The sequence below is a fragment of the Gorilla gorilla genome, chromosome 2, assembly GCF_029281585.2.
Source record: "Gorilla gorilla gorilla isolate KB3781 chromosome 2, NHGRI_mGorGor1-v2.1_pri, whole genome shotgun sequence".
Taxonomy (NCBI): domain Eukaryota; kingdom Metazoa; phylum Chordata; class Mammalia; order Primates; family Hominidae; genus Gorilla; species Gorilla gorilla.
Window position 1 is genome coordinate 45,527,007 of NC_086017.1, and position 18,276 is coordinate 45,545,282.

The 18,276-nt window shown below is 37.6% G+C and overlaps 1 protein-coding gene across 18 annotated transcripts in view; it reads left to right on the forward strand.

Moving 5' to 3' along the window:
* Positions 1–5,153: 5,153 nt before the first annotated feature.
* The window catches only part of ARPP21 (cAMP regulated phosphoprotein 21), a 155,924-nt gene continuing 142,801 nt past the window's right edge, over positions 5,154–18,276 (forward strand). For 9 of the 18 annotated variants that reach the window (XM_019024320.4, XM_055383966.2, XM_055383970.2 and 6 more), the window contains exon 1: positions 6,611–6,700. The gene's annotated coding sequence lies outside the window, so the exon portion shown is untranslated. The other 9 variants (XM_055383975.2, XM_055383978.2, XM_055383985.2 and 6 more) reach the window with 5 other exon arrangements.

The window sequence follows — 18,276 nt, forward strand, 5'->3', positions numbered from 1 at the left end:
GATCTGCTTTATTTATAGAAGGGAAAAAGGCTGGTCCTTAGTTCACCGAATTCTAACTTCTTGGCCTGAAAATGTTCCCTCAGCTTCCCCCAATATTTACCCTTTTTACAGAAACTAGAGCCTGTTTCAGGGAAAAGTCTGAAGCGAAAAGATAATTAGTAAACTCAGAGAATTTTAAGAATTCTTTTTTCATAAGAAAAGTTTTTGCCTGAATTTAGTGCAATTCATTCAAAATATACATAGAAAAAAATTTTTTTTTTTTTTTTTTTGAGACGGAGTCTTGCTTTGTCGCCCAGGCTGGAGTGCAGTGGCGCGATCTCGGCTCACTGCAAGCTCCACCTCCCGGGTTCACGCCATTCTCCTGCCTCAGCCTCCCGAGTAGCTGGGACTACAGGCGCCCACTACCACGCCCGGCTAATTTTTTGTATTTTTAGTAGAGACGGGGTTTCACCGTGTTAGCCAGGATGGTCTCGATCTCCTGACCTCGTGATCCGCCCGCCTCGGCCTCCCAAAGTGCTGGGATTACAGGCGTGAGCCACCGCGCCCGGCAGAAAAAAATTTTTTAAACATTTCTACTGATATATGTATTTTTAAATCTATACAATTTATACCAAGAAGTCAAAGGTCAGTCAACTGTTTGATAAAGATTAGTAATCAAAACAAAAGCAATTCTGAAACTGATACAGCATCTTCAAATCTGCTGTGGTGCCAAAATGTAAAATATAGATACTCTGAGAATGAGGAATTCAAATTTTAAAGATTTGCCATAAAGAGAAAAATTTCCCAACTTGGAAACCATGCCCATCAATAGCCTTAATTTATGTATAACATACACATGTTCTGTATTTAATAGACAACTATGCTGTTATAAATGCATTTATATAGTCAATGTCATGGGAAAAACCCCATCAGTTATTCCAAAGTAGAGAGCAGATTATAAAATAGGAAAGCAGATTATAAAGTAATATGCATTCTGTAATCCATATATGAAAACTATAGCTATATTTTTGTGGTTATATATGCAGAGAGATTAGCTAAGCACAAAAATGATGGCAGTTTGGGTGGTGGTATACTGGGAGACTTTAATTTTGTTCCTTTTTTATTTTGTCCACTCACTTTTTTTTTTTTTTTTTTACAAATCTCTATACATTTTGCTAATGTACATTTATTTTGAAAAGACAAAAAAACTTAAAGAGTAGCTTTGGAAAACAAGTTGTGCATTTATGCAGAATTATATATCTGTATATTGTTTTTCTGCAGTTGCTGGGTGTTGAACTACAATTGGGTTTCCAGGAAAGACCTAAGTTCTCTTTTGGAATATTAACACTATGAATATGTTTTACCTCTTAACTACACACACACACACACACATACACACACACACACACACACACACACCATTTTAAGGTATGAAGAACAGTTTAAAAATGTCCTGTACCTCATTAGAGGTGGATTGAAGCTGTTTTATTCTAGTGGCTAATTGATAGACCTTTTAATATCATCTCAGGGTCAAGAAGCCAAATATATTATTCCAAGTTCTGAATAGCTTGGTGACCTTTGTCTTTCTTTGTGTGAAAAAGAGAACTGTGTCCATCGTGGAAGAAAGTGTGATCTCTGGAACAGCAGTGTAAGCGAGGCAGGATCATAGACAGTGGTTTGGCAAATGTTAGGTTATGCTCTGTGTCATCACTTCTTGTGTTTCAGAGGGATAACATTTACCTCTGTTTTCCCCACATATGCTTCTAATGCTCCTGCTTTCAATTCTAGGCTAGGTTTTGAAAAATTAAAAACATCTTTTGTGGGTTCCATAGGAGACTGCAAACGCTTTGTGTTGAAGCAGGTCCTGGAGGGGGTGATAACATAGGCTGGGTAGAGAGGGCCTGCTGCTGGGCATCCTGCCTCCAGCCCTGTTCTGCATCAGAAAAAGTCCTTGCATCTGTGCTCTGCTGGCTGCCTGGCCTGCCTCAGCCACACCAAAGCCACGGATCCCTCTGGGCAGAGAGGGCAGAGGAAGAAACACAGTGCTCTGTGGGCCAGGAGGAGAAAACCCCCAAATATTAAGGATGTGTCTGAAAAAATGGTATATCTATCCTAAGAGATGCTGAAAAGAAATACGAAATTTAGTCAGCAACCTTTCTTGTCTCCTGATGCTCAGTTCTTTTAGTGACAGGTTTCCTAACCTTCTCTTTATCTGTTTCTCCTATTTATTCTTTTTGTCCTTCCTCTGATTCATGCTTCTCCATGAAAGTACCACACACATTCATTTTTGAGGAAATTTCTTGGTTTGCATTTTCAGCAAAGCATCTTTGTGCATGTGCAGGCCAGTGTTCATTTGTGGCCTGCCTGTGAGAACTCCAAGGGTTCGTGGAGATAATTTTCTCATCCTATACACAGCCTACTACAGAAGAGACATGGCTGTCATCAAGGGATCTGTGCCATCAGAACATTTGGTTTCTAGTCTCCCAAATCCTCTTTGTTTTTGATCGTGACATTTCTTCATGCTCAGATGCATACATGATGTAACATTCTTTGTTGATGTTCTGAAATGTGTTTTAGAGTTATTTTGGCTTCGCACAAAATAAGAATGGGGCTCAAAACTTTCTGGTTGAAATGCTAATCTTTGGGGCTTTTTCTTTTCTTTTTCTCCTGCTTTTTGGTACTATGCGTATTTGTAAAGCTTTACACCCAAGAATGGTATTTAATGGACCCTAGACTGTTTTGTTGGAAACAGGGCAAATAAGAAGTCTCTCTAGGGGATTTGTGGGCCTTTATTGTGGTGTGGGAGTATGCCCTAAAGGGGAGCTCCTCACAGCCTAATTGTTGACGAGTGATGGAAGTTCAACAGCACGGAAACTCTACTTCTCGCTCCAGCTAAAAAGGTGCTTATAAAGGTAGCTGGGCTATTTTAGCAATTTGCCTTATTTTGAAAATCCAATTTGGTAGCTTCATTAAAGGGCACTAATTTAGTGTCTTAGGGGAATATATGTTTAAAGGAGCTTGTCAACAATCTTAGATGTTTGCCAGTGTATAGGTGAGCTCATTTCCCCAAGCTGGGGTTACCCGGTTACATGCATGCTCCTTGATTTCAAACATAATACGAAATAAATTCAGAAGCCCTCAAACCAAAAGAGTAACAGCACCACTTCCTCTTTCCCAAGTACCGCCTCCCATTCCTCAGCGTAGGGTGCTCTTGGTGCATAAACACATCTGCAGTTGACACAGTCAATCTGTCACCAAGAGGTCTAATACGGAGGACAAAGGTTTTAGTTTAGTGATAGTTAATATATGACAATCTAAGGGCCTTAAAGCATGATAACTGTTTTAAATTGTTTAAAAAAATAGAAAAACTTTCTGAACGCCTAGAAGAATCCCTTATTGCTCACTGCATGCCTGATACTCCCAAGGGTATATTTCAGTCCCACATTGGGACAAAAATTTTAAAGTTGAGTAGCTGAATGCTAATTATCTACATAACCTCAAATAAACTTGAGCCTTCTACAGTTCCCACTATGTTGACAAAATATTATGAGAAAAGATAGAAAATTTAGTTGAAGCAAATTATTCTTCTTTTGGATGCTTTCTTTGAAAAATAAAGCTTAAAATCCATGAGATAATACAATTATCTCATAATAATTCATAGCAATTAAGCTATGAAATCACTGTTTTGTTCTTTCACTTAGTCACTGGAGTTTGTACTAAGAATACTGAGTTCTCCCTAGGTATAATTTCTAATCCAGTTTATAGGACTGGGTTCCATTTAAAAAAAATAAACTATCAGAGTGAATTCTGATTTTTTTTTTTTGTAGAGACTTTGTGTTATGATCAATCTGCTAAGGTTTCCTGTTAATAGATTACCTGTCCAACCATTCAGGAGATGCTGAGATGTAGTTCTGTCCAGAAGAGAAATCAAATATGCCAACTTTCTTCCTATGCAGTCTCAATTTCCCTCAAAGAAAAATAGGTTTTTCAGAATGACTTGAGATGAAGGGAAGGGCAGTAAATTAGAAATGCTTTCATAATTTTCCTTTAAATTTTATATGTTTGGAAGGAAGGAGAAAATACTTGTAAAAAAGCACTTCTGGAGATGACTACGTGGAAATGATCAGGATGTAGATCAAAGTAACAGTTTTGAATTATTTGGGTTTGATTTGCATGAAACCTCATACAGCAGATTCATTCTTATTCTGGTGAGAGCTGAATACCAAGGGAGACAATTTCGAATAGTTGGAAAATAATTACCTACTCATCAAGGGTCGGTACAACCTCATTCCATTTTTATAGTAGTTTCTAGAAGTACACATATCATTTATTTGAGATTTATAATCAATATCTTAGCATATATGAACACGGCCACATCTGTAGAAATCACATTTCTATAATAATGCAAAGGCATTTATGTTAATAAATCTGTTTGTAATCTCTGTCATTATGGTTGGGTGTCAATAAGTGAAACTAAAAGGATGTGGAAAATTTCATAACATGTTTTATGCTAGTTATTTGTTTGTTGTCTATTCATGGGGTTACTAATTACAACTGGTAAAAGTTGATTTTCTCCTCTTCAGTTTATTGTGGGATGGGGCGTTCATTTCGCCAGATACACAGTTATTCAGTGTCTACATTTCAGAAGCTGAATTGCTGGATATAGTCAAAATGAGCTTTGGCAATTCCATGTGTGAGTGTACAACTATAATTTTGCTGCACATTAATAACAACCTTGCAAAGAAGCCCAGAATCGAATGTCTTGCTCTCAGCTGGGAGCAGAAAGCTAGAGTGGTATATCTTGGCTGGTGACCTATAATGTTGGAAAAGTAGGCTCTACATTCACTCAGAAGGAGTAGGTGGAATTCCAGAAATTTATTCACTCTCCTTCACTACGCCTTTTCCTTTTTTTTTTTTTCCTTCCTTGTAGTGTGTTAGTGAGTGCTCCGAGACAATGAAAAAACAATGAATTACAGACAATAAAAATAGTGCATCTCTAGAACAAGCGGTAAAATCAAGGCTTTTATTTCTTCAGGTGTCAACTCTTCCTTCCCCAGGTCCTACCCTGCCCAGGTTTCTGTGGCACCTCTGTGATTCCAAATCAGCGATCAGGTGGGCAGCGGTCTGGGCAGTCACCCACAGGGAGTACACTTGGTGCTGCACGCTCGGACTTTCAGTCTTGCTCAAAGCAAAGAATCTCCAAGAGCGCTGAGGCTACGGATTCATTCGGGTGGGGCGAGGTGTTGTTATTGTGGGATTGTCTCTGCAGAGTTGGCCTGGAGAGTGAGCGGTGGAGGGAGTGGAGCAAGGCTTCGTCAAGAGTCCCCAGGAGTCCAGGGGCGCCCCCGAGACGGGTACGCTGGAGGGCCTGGGCACGGGGGACAAGAGAGAATACATGCCTGCTGGCTGGGAGCAGGGAGGCGGTGTGGCGGGGCAGGGGGCAACGTGCCAGTTTTCTTTCTGATTAATGATGCTCACGCTGCTGCGCGTGGCTCATGCGCTTTGTCTCCAGCCTTAGGGCTGGCGGAGAACGGCCCAGGGAATGAGTGGTACCGCTGGCGCCTGGCGCACCCAGCAGGTGCCATCACTCTGGATGGGCCAGTTCTGGATGCTCCCAGTGGCGCAGAGGCGGCGACACTGGCAGGCGTCCGGCTGCGGCCACCTCCCGGGTGTGGCGGGTCTGGGGCCCGGGGTCTCCGGCCAGAGCAGCTGTGGAGCCACGTGCAACACGCGCGTTGCCCTCAGCCCGGGCGGGGACCGGACGCATCCGGAGCTGCGGGGAGGAGCCGGGCGCCGCCCCCGGCGGCAGTGCCAGCCGCGTGGGAGGGCACGGACCGGCGGAGGGGCAGACGACGGAGGCGGCCAAGCGGGAGGAACGGGACCGAGGGATCGACCGAGGCTGGCTGGCTAGGGGTGGGACTGGCAGAGCTACGGACAGGTGGGAGCAGTCAGACAGCCTGAGAGAGGGAGACCAGAACGCAAAGAGAGCGAGAGCATTAAGTGGGCAGGGAGAGGCACACAGAAAGATAGACAGCAACACTCGCGTGCTCCCTCCCTCCACACGCCCTCCTCTTACCGAGCGAAGCGGCCAGGGGCACAGAGTGGGAGAGGACTGTGGGCACAGAAGACCGGAAGAGGGACGCTGCATTGCTGGTGGGACGGAGGGATTCGGACGGACGGACAGACCAGCGCACAGACTGGCAGCCTGCGAGAGTGGCAGCTTTGAGAGCAGAGCGCAGGAAAGCGAGAATCCCGCGCCGAGCTGCTAGTCGGACCCACAGACGGTCGGACTGACAGACGTGCAGACGGACAGAAGAGCAGACAGGAGGCGGGGGCGCGTTCACTCCCGGCGGCCAGCCGGGCAGAGAAGGCGGCGGTGGCACCTTCTGAGCGCGTCCGGAGCAGAGACCAGCAGCAGCAGGGGCAGCGGGGACGCAAGCCGCGACCGAGCCGCCGCCGCAGCCCTGGCTGCCACAGCTGTGTGGGATCCCAGCCGACACTGCAGAAAGCTCCTTTTACTAGCAGTTAAATAAATCGACCAAAAACAAAACAAACAAACAAACCCAACAACAACAACAACAACAAAAGCCAAGCCAAAAGCCAAAACAAACAAATCCAGCCAAATCAATCATTGAGAAACAATAATATTAATAAAATCCAAAACTAAATCAAACCAATCAAGGCACCAAGACGCAGGGGGGATATCCACAGTTCGATCAAGGTAATAATCAAGGTCTTCCGACGTGAACATTGCACGCCTTTTGTGGATTTTTAGAATTCCTTCTTTCTTTCTGCCATATATCTGTCTGTTTCTTTTGAATTATTTCTTGTCTGTATTTCTTCTTCGTGTTTGTAGAAAGCTAATGTTGTTATACATGTATTGTGTTTTTTATGTTTCGTCAAGGAGGGATGGACGCTCCTTCCCCCAGAAAAGACAGAAATGGAAAGCTGGAAGTTGGCAATGATTTTCATCAGAGAAGTCTACAGTGATTTGTATATGCTTTATGGTAGAAAGTTTGCAATGCTCTTTTTGAAAGAGACCTATTGAAGAGGTAGAAAGTTATACTCTGTTTGTTGTCCTGGAAGGACTGGGGTCCTAGGTCCCAAAGGGCTCAAGGGGAAGAGTAGAAAAGATGTTCAGTTTTATTTTTACATGCATGAAATCTGTGCTTCATTGCAATCGCCAGTTTACTCTTTTCTGTCTCGTTGTAGATATGGTGGTAGAATTGAGTTGAATTAGGCAGGTGTTTAGAAAGTTTCTTAGGAATAGGAATTAACTCATTCAATGTTTCTGCACAGAAATATAGCTGAGGTGGATGTGGTTGCTGTCAGCTATTCAGGTTTGCTACCTGATCACCTCCTGAACATGTAGGGTAAGGACAGAATCCAAGCCTAAAAGAAAAAACAAGGAGAGAATTCAAAGTTATAGGGGTGGGCAGTTAAGAAATATAAAAGGCTGGTAGAAATCATTTTCCTAAGAATGTGTTTAGAGTACAGATATTCATTTTAATCTTTGATTTCTTTAAGTTTTTTGATGTTTGATTTTCTACCAGTATGACACTCAGCCTCTCAAAACAAGGACATTCCCCAAAGTTGAAATGAATCTGTATAAGATTTCATTCAAATGCAGAATAAATTCAAATGATTCCTAACCCCTCCTCATCTACTTTGGAGATAAAAACTGCTATGATTGTTTTAAGTAAACAGAGAAGTGGAGATGACAGGAAATCATTTTTCATTTGTTAAAAATCAGAAAACCTTTGACACACTTTTAGATAAATACACCTACTCCTTTGATCCTTTGTGTATGTATTACCACAGGGCTTAAATATCTTAATAAGATTTTAGTTAATGTCATTTTCATGAAAGACAGTCATTTGGAAGCCAAGAGCTCTATCTATGTTTTGTTCAAATAGCCGAGTAATCTACTATCTTGGCGGTAATTACTTCTGCTGCATTTCTAATGTGAATTGCATGTGAGAGCTTATGAATACACTCTTTTCAAGTGTATGTGGGTTTTCAAGGTATGTATTTGTGTTTGATCCTATATTTCCTTTGTTATAACATTCTGCTTTTCATCACTTTGACAGAATATTTGTAAATTTTCTGGAGAGTGAGTTTGGGTATATGCTTTGAGGAATATGCTTCCTCATTACAAAAGATATGGAAACATAATTGATTACTACACTTGCTTATCAATAGTATTTTGATTTTGTTTAAATGAAATGTTTAAGATACGTGGATTGCTATGCATTCATGTTTTAAATTTATCCTCTCCGGGCATGATTTATGCCATTCAATAATTAAAATAACTAAGTTACTTTAGAAAAAGTGCTTATTAAACAGAGTACTTTGTTTAGAGGACGTATATTTAAATAAACTTATACAGCTAAAGGAACTGACTTTCACTTCCTCAGTGACTTAATTTCACTACATGCTGATTTGTCCTTTGCAGTATTTAGCTCAGACCAAGACAGAATTGTATGTGCTATTAGATTTGCAAATTGCTGATCTCCCAGTGACTTTCCTTCTTAGATCCCAGTTGAGTATGGTTACCTTGAGAACTGTGGTATTAGCCGTGTTAGAGCATGCTCCACTGGGGAGTTCTGTGCAGTCTATTTTTAATGCTATTTAATGAAGGAGCGAGCGCCTCACTCAGCAATAAAAGAAGCATGAGGGAAGACAGAGCAGTGCATGGTTATGGATACTGGACAAGGATATTTGGAAAGGTAAAGGCTGACCATTGGATATGGTAATTTTAATTAAGTCCTAATATATTGTATGAATGGAAATATGGATTTTTGTTAGAGAATTATACATGAATAGTTCAATAGGTGTTTTCGTAAACCTCTTCACTAGTTCTTAGAAAGAAGACTCAATAATTTGAGTTTTTAAAACTTGAGGGACATACTAACCAGGGAGTTCCTGCATGCAGACTATTTTTAATACAAGCTGTCATATTCTTGGGTGGTGAGAAGTACAGAAATAATTTCAAATTCCTAAAATATTGTTCGGTGAAAGGTTTGGAGCTTGTAAAACATTCTGCGAATAAAATAACTAACATGCTTCTAAGATACTACAATAACCTGAAGCTCTGCCTTGTGAATTGCTTCATTTTCTTTTATGAACTTGGAGTCTAGGTCCAGAATTGTCACAACTAAGAGAAGCAGGAAGTTTTGATTGGACTTGATAGAATATTTGGGGTGTTTTCTCTCCTTAGAATTAAGATAAGCCCTACAGATTATCTTACTGAAGGCTAAATATTTTAAAAATATAAGTAGCAGAGGCAGCACTGGTAACTTTTGTAATGTTACAATAAAGGGCAAAATATCTTAACATTATAGTGTGTGCAATGCAAGAAGCCATCTGTCTGCAACATTTGCGTATATGCAGAACACCTGTCTTGAGGTAGAAAGTGAGAATGTTCAATCAGAAAGGTCTTGTGTTGATTTTCGTATTAACAACATACTATAATCAGGTTATTCTTTTGTTCAGAGTAAAGCTAATTAGACAAAATGCTTAAGTAGTTTTAAGGTTAATAAACATAAGAGAAAGTAAGCAGTTTCTATTAAATGGGGAAGTTAGTCATATAATTTTTAAATGAAGCTGTTAGAACAATGTGCAAAGTTGATCTGAATTTTTGCCAATTCCTATGAAAAATAATCCCCAGAAATAAACTACTAAGGAAAATACATCACAATGAGTTACTGTGATTTTTTGTTTGTTTGTCTTTTTGACTTAGTTCTAGAGGAGGAAAACAATTCACACTGGCTAAAGTGTTTCCCTTAGTGGTTATGCCTTTTGGACCACAATGCTGATACCTTTCTCAAGCTTCTCAAATCAGTGGGCATCCTCATCGGAATTCAATGTCTATTTTGTCTGTGGACAAGATAATGATAAGCTACATAAGTAGAGTGTAGAATGAGTCAGCCACTGAAGACACAATATACAAGGTAGCCAGAAGTGAATATGATTGAGAATTCTCATTAGTGTGAGGAGACAGTTTGAAGTCCATAAGGTTGGAAATTGCAAATTAATCATTTGTATATAAGTCAGTTTAATTCAGATCTGCTTTGTGACAAGGTTAGGAGAGAATGTGGGGCTTAAAGGTGATGTCGACAATGAAAGCCATTTCTTCTTATGGTAAGTACTGGCATCATTCTAACTGGTATCACATGGTAGTAGCCTATTTAGAAATTTGTGAATCTCTAATCACAAAAAGAATTGACTTCCTTAAAAATATATTATATCACCTGGAAAGTTCTGAATATATTTTAAGTCCGCGATGATGCATTTGTAAAACATATACTTCCTTTCTTTAGACAAAGGATCTTTATGATTCTAGAAGCTCTACATTTCTGTGGACTTGCATTTTATTTTTTATTCTAGCATTTTATGTTAAATATGATAAATGAATTTCAAGCAGCAATGTAAGCAAATGCTGAAGGACTGTTGAAGGAAAAAGAAAATATTAACAAGATGTATCTGTAACTAGATTTGTTTGCTTAGGGTGTCTTTGCTTCTGAGTGTTAGTTTCCTTTAGGTAGCTTTATGCCAAGTTCTAATAAATTGATTATTTGCAGTGCCTTAGTCCTATAATTTAATTAATTTTGCTCATCTTGGATTAATTTTGGCCCTAGATATTGAAGTACATGTTACTTGTATTTATATCATAACCAGTGATCTATGAGGATTAGATATGAGCTGAGATATGAAGTATTTGAATTATATACATAATATGTTTCATTAAGAATAAAGTGCACGAGAAAGAATATCTGGTTCATTCAGCAGTTTTTAAATGTCTGGTAACATTGTTATCTTATAGTCTCAAAATCTTCTGTGGTCTGAAGATGTTTTCTTTAGGCATGACATGCTCATATAACATTTTGAATGCACCTTTCTCTAAACTTACCGAGACATATCTGTGCTTTGAGAAATAGCTATGCAGCAAACCAAAAAAGTGAATTGAAATAATTACATCAAGACAATGGAGGGGATATTGCAAAAACAAAGGGGTTTGTTTGAATGCATCAAATTGCTCTCTACTTTCAGACTGAATCCTTAGCATCATATTATGCTCCTGTTTTTTAGTCACCAGTATAGATCCTGGAATTGCCAGGTGGAGAGAATGTTAATCACTGTCCATGGTCACAGTAGATCAATATTTTTAAAATATCTTTACACACTTTGCCCAAAGAAATGTCTTTTGGCAGTTGTATAACCCCCATTTAATATACCTTTCAATGTGACAGGTTTAGAAGATTTTTGTATACGTTTCGTAATAAAGTGATATATATTAGGATACAATTGTAATTGCGACATTAAAATGTTGAAGCATTAGAAGCATTAGTCCAAAACTGTCTCATTCAAGGAATATATTTATAATTATTTATCAGTCATAAATTCATACATTTTAAAAGTAATATACATTATAATTGTTCCTGTTATCTAGCAAAAGAAAATCATTTCTTTTTATCCAGATAAAGAGGTCAAGTGTCCACTAATAATTATCCCCTCTAAAAACAGGCCTTTTACTACATTCTCACATTTCACACTACTTCAAGATGATACAATTCTTAAATTAGAAATCCATTATGAATAACACACAAAATATTAAGATTTTGTTAACAAAATCCCTTCTGTAAACATTGGTTTTAAGATAATTGCAAATAAAACTTGTTTTTGGTTTAAGGGAAAGATTCAAAATTTTTAACAAGAAAACAATTACGTCACTTTTTATTTCAAATATTCCAGCGAATTTTCTAGAGTTTTCTGGTATATTATGGGTACTGTTTCTATGAAGAATTGTAAAGTGTAATATATGATCTTTTTTTCTGCAGCTTTTTCATTGAAAACAAATTCACAAAGCATATCTACCTAGATAAGCCTAGTCATCTCTCACTGATACCCACACAAGTTAGGAAATAATTCTTTGTGGTAGGGCCATTTAAAAGAACTAACTAGTTCCAAATTCAGTGCTGGAACTCTTAATAATGGATAAGCATTCTTTTACATTTGTGTTATCCTTGGTTGCTTCTTTATTATACACTAAATACTTGAGATAAGAACAAGAGCTCTCTCTAGGGAAACAGAAACAAGAGAAGTGGTTTTCATATACTTAGCAGATTTCCTTTTAATTGCTAAGATACAATACTCATTCAGAACATTCTAGTCCATTGGATCATACACTAAAAAAAAAATAGTTTATCCATGTTGATATATTTTGGTCTAGTTGAAATTGAGAAACAACAAGTGATGTAAAAAATTTCAACATCTTTAAAGAACAAAATTGAACATCAATTTCTAAAAGTTTTATGGTCCTATGAATTGTGATAAAATATCCTTTGACACGTAAATCAGAAGGCCTAGCTATCATCTAAATGTTCAGTGATTCAAGTTGCTTTCAGATTATCTCACTACTGTTACATAGACCTAGAAAAATTGAGCCACTGGTCAATAGAGGGTGAAGGAAGAGCATATCAACTCACCGAAAGTCAATGACTCCTTGTAATTGTTTAAATTTTATTTGCCCATAAATTCAATGGAAAAATGGAAGACTAACAAATTTATTTTTCAGCTTTTTGTATGTTTCTAAAACTGCAAGCTAAAGTCCTCACAAAAAGTTCTAACATAGAGAGATAAAAAAACTATACTCTGCATTTACATGTTTTTCTTAGCGTTTTGCTTGTTAATATCTACGTAACTTTGGTGGAAATCCCAGCATTGCTGGCATCAGATTTGATTTAATCATCAAAGAGCTTTTGGACAGAAAACAAGTAGATTCAATGTGAGTATGTGACAGAATCAAGAATTTTGCAGCATTTGCAAGCTTTAACTACTCAATGCTTCTTTAAAACAATTTTTAAATGGGTGTAAAGAAGCTTTTGGTTAAAAATATGGGACTTTATTTTCTTTGTTTAAAGAAAGAAGATTAAGGTTTTTAGTCAAATCATGATTCTTTAAGCCAATGTGGCACATAGCTGTATTAAAATTGCTATTAAATTCTGCCAAATTAATTAATTGTTAGGATTCTGCAGTCATATTGGACTACTTCATATATCTGGCCTATAGGAATGATCAAGCTAACACTCTTCGATGACTATGTTTATATTTTGTTTATTTTAAATTGACTTAGATATGCTGATGTTGTAAGAAATTTTGGAAATTGTCAAACAACTGGCATTGTACTAAATTCAAAAATTTCACAGCAAAGAACTAGCTGGTATTAATGATTCATCATTTTTTTCACTCCCGTGTCATTTAACTTTGGTCACAACACTTTTTTGTGTGGAGATTCAAATTTCTCTCCAACACTGAAATTTTCACGTAATCACTAACAGTGTTCTGGAATGATAAGTTAATCTAGCCTATAATCATGTTGCATACACATGCTGCAGCTATCTGCTTACCCTTAGCATTGTTAAGCACTCTGACAACTGAATGCCTTAATCTTTAATTATCATTATAATTATTGTCTTCAGCCAGAACTATGGATAACTTAGTGTTTTAGTGTTTTGTCATCATCGAGAGGTAGGAGAGTATACATAGCTAATGTGATAGAATGTGTATATTGCAACAAACTTATACATCTTCCAGGATAAGAATACAAATATCCCTCTAATAGGGAAATTATTTTATTTCAGAAATAATTGTAATGCCTGTGTTATTTGTCTGATATAATGTGGGAAGCTGTAGACAGAGATGTTTTGAATTCAGTGGAGCTTCTGATTGAAATTCAGATTAAAAGTAATAGAGAGGTTGTATACCAAAGGTAGGCTAGTAGCTTATTTGAGAGGGAGCAGGTAAATGAGCTGTAAGCAATGAAGGAAGGCTTTACCAAGGAGGCGCATGGCCCTCCACGAGATTCTACAGGTTAGAGAAATGCACAAAATTAGGATTAAAATGAAAGGTCCAGGGAAATAAGGGCTAAAAGTGGTGTATCTGAATCGCATTTTCTGTGACTTACCTTCATAAATATGCAATTCACCACATGAATTGGTACGTGGTACTGGTGTTTGGTTTCTGGGTCTGAGTAAATAGTGTGACTATGGCCAAAGCTCTAAACCTCTCTGTGCTTCACAGTTTCTACAGTTAAAGTTGTATAGTAACACTGGTCCCAACTCAACAACTTGCTAGTTGTGTGACTTTGGCAACTTAGTTAATTCCTCATTGCTTCAACTTTCTCATTTATAAGGTGGGAATAAGACCTACCTTGCAGGATCAAAGCAGAAACAAAGCACTTGACACATGGATATTATTCACTTAAAAGAAACCACTTTTCTTTCACATAAAAAGTTCAGAAAGAGATTTACTTTTCTTACATTTAAGGATCCCCACCTCCATTTAAGAAAAAAAAAATATTTTGGTAATTTTGAATACAGCTCTCCTTCATTGCTATCCCATAATGTTTCTGATGGTTAAAATTGGTGATGCTTGACTCTTTCTGTGCTATGAAATATTGAAGGCCAAGCCAAGGTAGTAACTAATCTCAGAAGTGTTCATTGCATAAGGAACATGATGCTTGACAAGGCCATAATCTTCTGCCAGTTTGTAAGGGAAGAAATGGTCTAATTCAGTTCTCTAAAACGTTAACATATGGGTATTATTTCTCTAGAACATTTTAGTTGTGTAATTTCTACCATTTAAATGGGGTGAATAAATAACCAAATCATTGAATAGGAAACAACTGGAATGAATCCATGAAGGAAAAACCTAAAATCCTGCACTAGTGGATGGGAGCTGGGACTAACAACATATTTGAGGTGACATGAGAGAAACATTTTTCTATTCTGCAACAAAGCAAATGGAGCTTTGGCCTCACCGAGGGGTCCTTGGCACTACCACAGAAGGCTTCAGCTTCCTGTCTCCAAGCACTGAGTGAGCTGTTTGGACAGGGCCGCTGATCTGGCCTCTGATCCTAAAGTATCTGCGTTACTTTTGCTGAAATGAGTCAGCACTGTGCCTCTGTGAACATGGCCAGAGGAGGGAAAGACTTCTCTCGTAACTGAGGTTTAAACAATTGGTTCCCCTATCAAAAAATTGAGAATCACAGATAGTATTCAACACAGGAGAAGGTGAGCTATACAAAGCAGTAAATCCATCAGATAATTGCATTTTATTTCCTATTATAAAATGGATGTCAGCATTCTTCTGGGGAATAGCCTAATCAACTATTTATCCAATAAAATTTATCAGAAGGTGTCAGAGAATAAATTTATATTTCTTTGCTATCCAAATATTTGTTGGAAAACAAACAAAAACAAGGAAAGTGTAGATATATTTTGTTCATATATGGATACATATATATTGCTAGAGTCGACATGCTTACGCACAAGTCATTTAACTAACTTACATAAAATACACAAACAAAAGGCCTATTTCCCAGTCCATTTTTCATTGTCCTTAGCAGTTCTTGGCTAGTATAGTGCTTGCATGTGGCAGATATTTAATCAAAGTTTGTTGAATTAAAAATTGACCTTTCTACTGATACTCAGAATTTAAAACCTACTCTAAATAAGGTTTTAATTGTATTTTTTCCCTGAAGTTTCAGCTTAAGCAGATTTGATATTCATTTTTTTGAGAGGACAAAAACCTGCCATTATATGTAGAATTGTAACTGCACTAGCTATTATTTTGGTTCTTACAAAATAGTTTCTTCCTCAGATCTCAGACAATGACTAGGGATTTTATGGGAATAACAAGGCTCCTAAAAGTTCAATCTGCTTAAACTGACTACAAACATTACTTTTCCATATAAGTGGGAGGGAATTCATTAACACTCAGTTAATATGGTCTTGGAAGAAAGAACGAGGCAAAAGCACGTTTACAAATATTTCCAAATCATTGTTACACAGAGCTAAAGGCAACCCATCTTTACTGGATGTGTGCCTTTGGAGAGATTAACCATGGTGAAGGACACCCAGCATGTGCGGAAGGAATTCACTCCTCCAAAGAACTAAGCAAGTAGGCAGTGCTGAATTAGAAGGCGGGGTGAGGGAAAAGGGGAGAAGAGAATATTAACAAATTGGAGACTTTCAGACCCCCCTCCTGCTTTAAGTAGAACAGGTGCCACCAAGCTATAGGAAGCTCTTCTCTTCCTGCTACTTTGGAAAAATGATAGGATTAACCAGAGTTAAACAGAAAATCATTTAATCCAACTGGACCATTGAGAACAGAATTCACGTTTTACCCGATCTATAAAAATAATCTTGTTTGAAAGGAAGGGGTCCAGATGATTACAAATGAAATGAGTTTGCTTTCTTAATTTGTTTCCAACATTTTAAGAAATGCTAAGTGTAATGTTGATGGAATGAACTTCCATTCACCCATCCACTTTAAACACACACAGACACACACACAAAAAACAAAACCTTATACCTTAACTTAGAAGAGGAACACGTTATCTTCTCTGAGACTGTGGCAGGCTTTAGAAACATGTAGAAAGCAATAGATTTTGACACCGTTGATATTCTCATCAGGAAGCCAGCAAAATACATTCGAGAACACATTGTTTCAAAGTAAGGGAACTTCCATGGAAGCCAGGTTAAGTAGCCAGCTGAGTTCTTGGGTGACGGCTAACAAGGCTTGTCTTTGCATCAGATATCATTACCATCACTCATTTATTCATTCTTATTTTTCAAGTATTTATTGAAGTTTTCTATGTATTGTGTCTCAGGCTAAATACTTGGGAAAACTTGATGTGTAGGATTTTATAGGCACTTGGATGAGATGAATGCATTTTAACTTTTCTAAACAATGAATTGAGTAATTGAGAGTTTCACAAAAATCCAAAGTGATAGGTGGACAACATCTTGGATGATAAAGTAATATGAATTAATTCCAACAAATTAGAAAAATCTTTCTTTACCAATAAAGTTAATTAGGTAATCCCTAGAGCATACACTTTGAGGGTAGAAAAATATTGTTTCCAGAAAACAAACATGGAAGAGTGAGCACCACTGAGAAGCTTTGGTGGAGAGGAAAGTTCTGTTGGTGGTAATAGGCCACAAAGTAAAACCAACATTTAGGTTGCTCTCCAACAAGAAAAAACACCATCAACCAAGACAAATGTATATGAAATTAGTATGAGCCAGTCATATTCTCTTTTTCAATCCCATTAAATCATACATTTACTGTATTAGTTACTAGGGCTGCAAGTAAATGGTTGAAATTACATTGGGATTGTGAACTGAATCCACAGTTTAAGGTACCTGATCAGAGTAAAGTATAGAAAATACATGAACCAGCCTATGTATTTAGAATTAAAAATTAGGTTTATCAAAAGACAAGTTATTCTTTGAATTTGTTGTGAGATTCCACATTTTTGTGTTTGAGAAAGGAAACAGGAAAATTATTTCAGAAAAAAAATTATAAAATATTATAAAATCTGTTAATCCTTAATAAATTAAAAATAGTGCCTGTGATCAGAGGAAGATGAAATTTAAATGGTTCTGTAGGAAAACCACAGAGGAATAAAAGATTTGATCTGTAGGTCATCTGAAGGATAATCTTTTTTTAAAGAAAAAGATGCATTATTTTTTCATTGGCAGCAAAAACAATTTAGATATTTGGAGGCAGAGAGATGTCTGGAGAAATATATATTGCCTCTGACCTGCCTCTTGTTCAAATACCTTGCTCTGAAATACTGAGAAAGAACCTACTTTTTGAAATTACCTGTAAGCAACAGGATTATGCCAGATGATATCTAAGATCTCTTCCAGTTTATAATTTCCATTATTTAATGACACTTTTTTGTATAATATTCATGCATCCATTTTTATTGGCTTGTTCATAAATGTTAACTATGCTTTGTTCTTTAGCCCTGAAAGTAAGCACTAATGCTACCCAACAGGAGTGAAATTTTTAGAAGGTGCTCTTATCAAGAATAGTTGGTTAAGAAAAGAAAATCTGGGTTCCCAGACCTGGGCTCAGATCCAACTCTGCAACTTAGTAGAAAGTTTCTTAAGCTTTCTAAACCTCAGCTGTTTCATTTCTAAAAGGGGATTGTTCTAAGAATTAAATATAAACTTCTTACCTCATTTCTTGGTACTCATTTTTATCTGGTGGTCATAGTTTTGGAGTTTCTTATGTCCTTATCACTATTTTTTCTTGATTGCATAGGCCTCACATAATTAAAGCATCCCCATAAAACCCCTCCCAGTGTTGAGAATGTTTTCATGATGTGGCAGTTATCTTGGGTATTTTGTTCAGGCATAATTGGAATCCGTTTTCAACACAGCTATACTCTATATGATGAATGCTTCCACATCAGTGGTTCTGTGAGGAGAGGCCATCTGT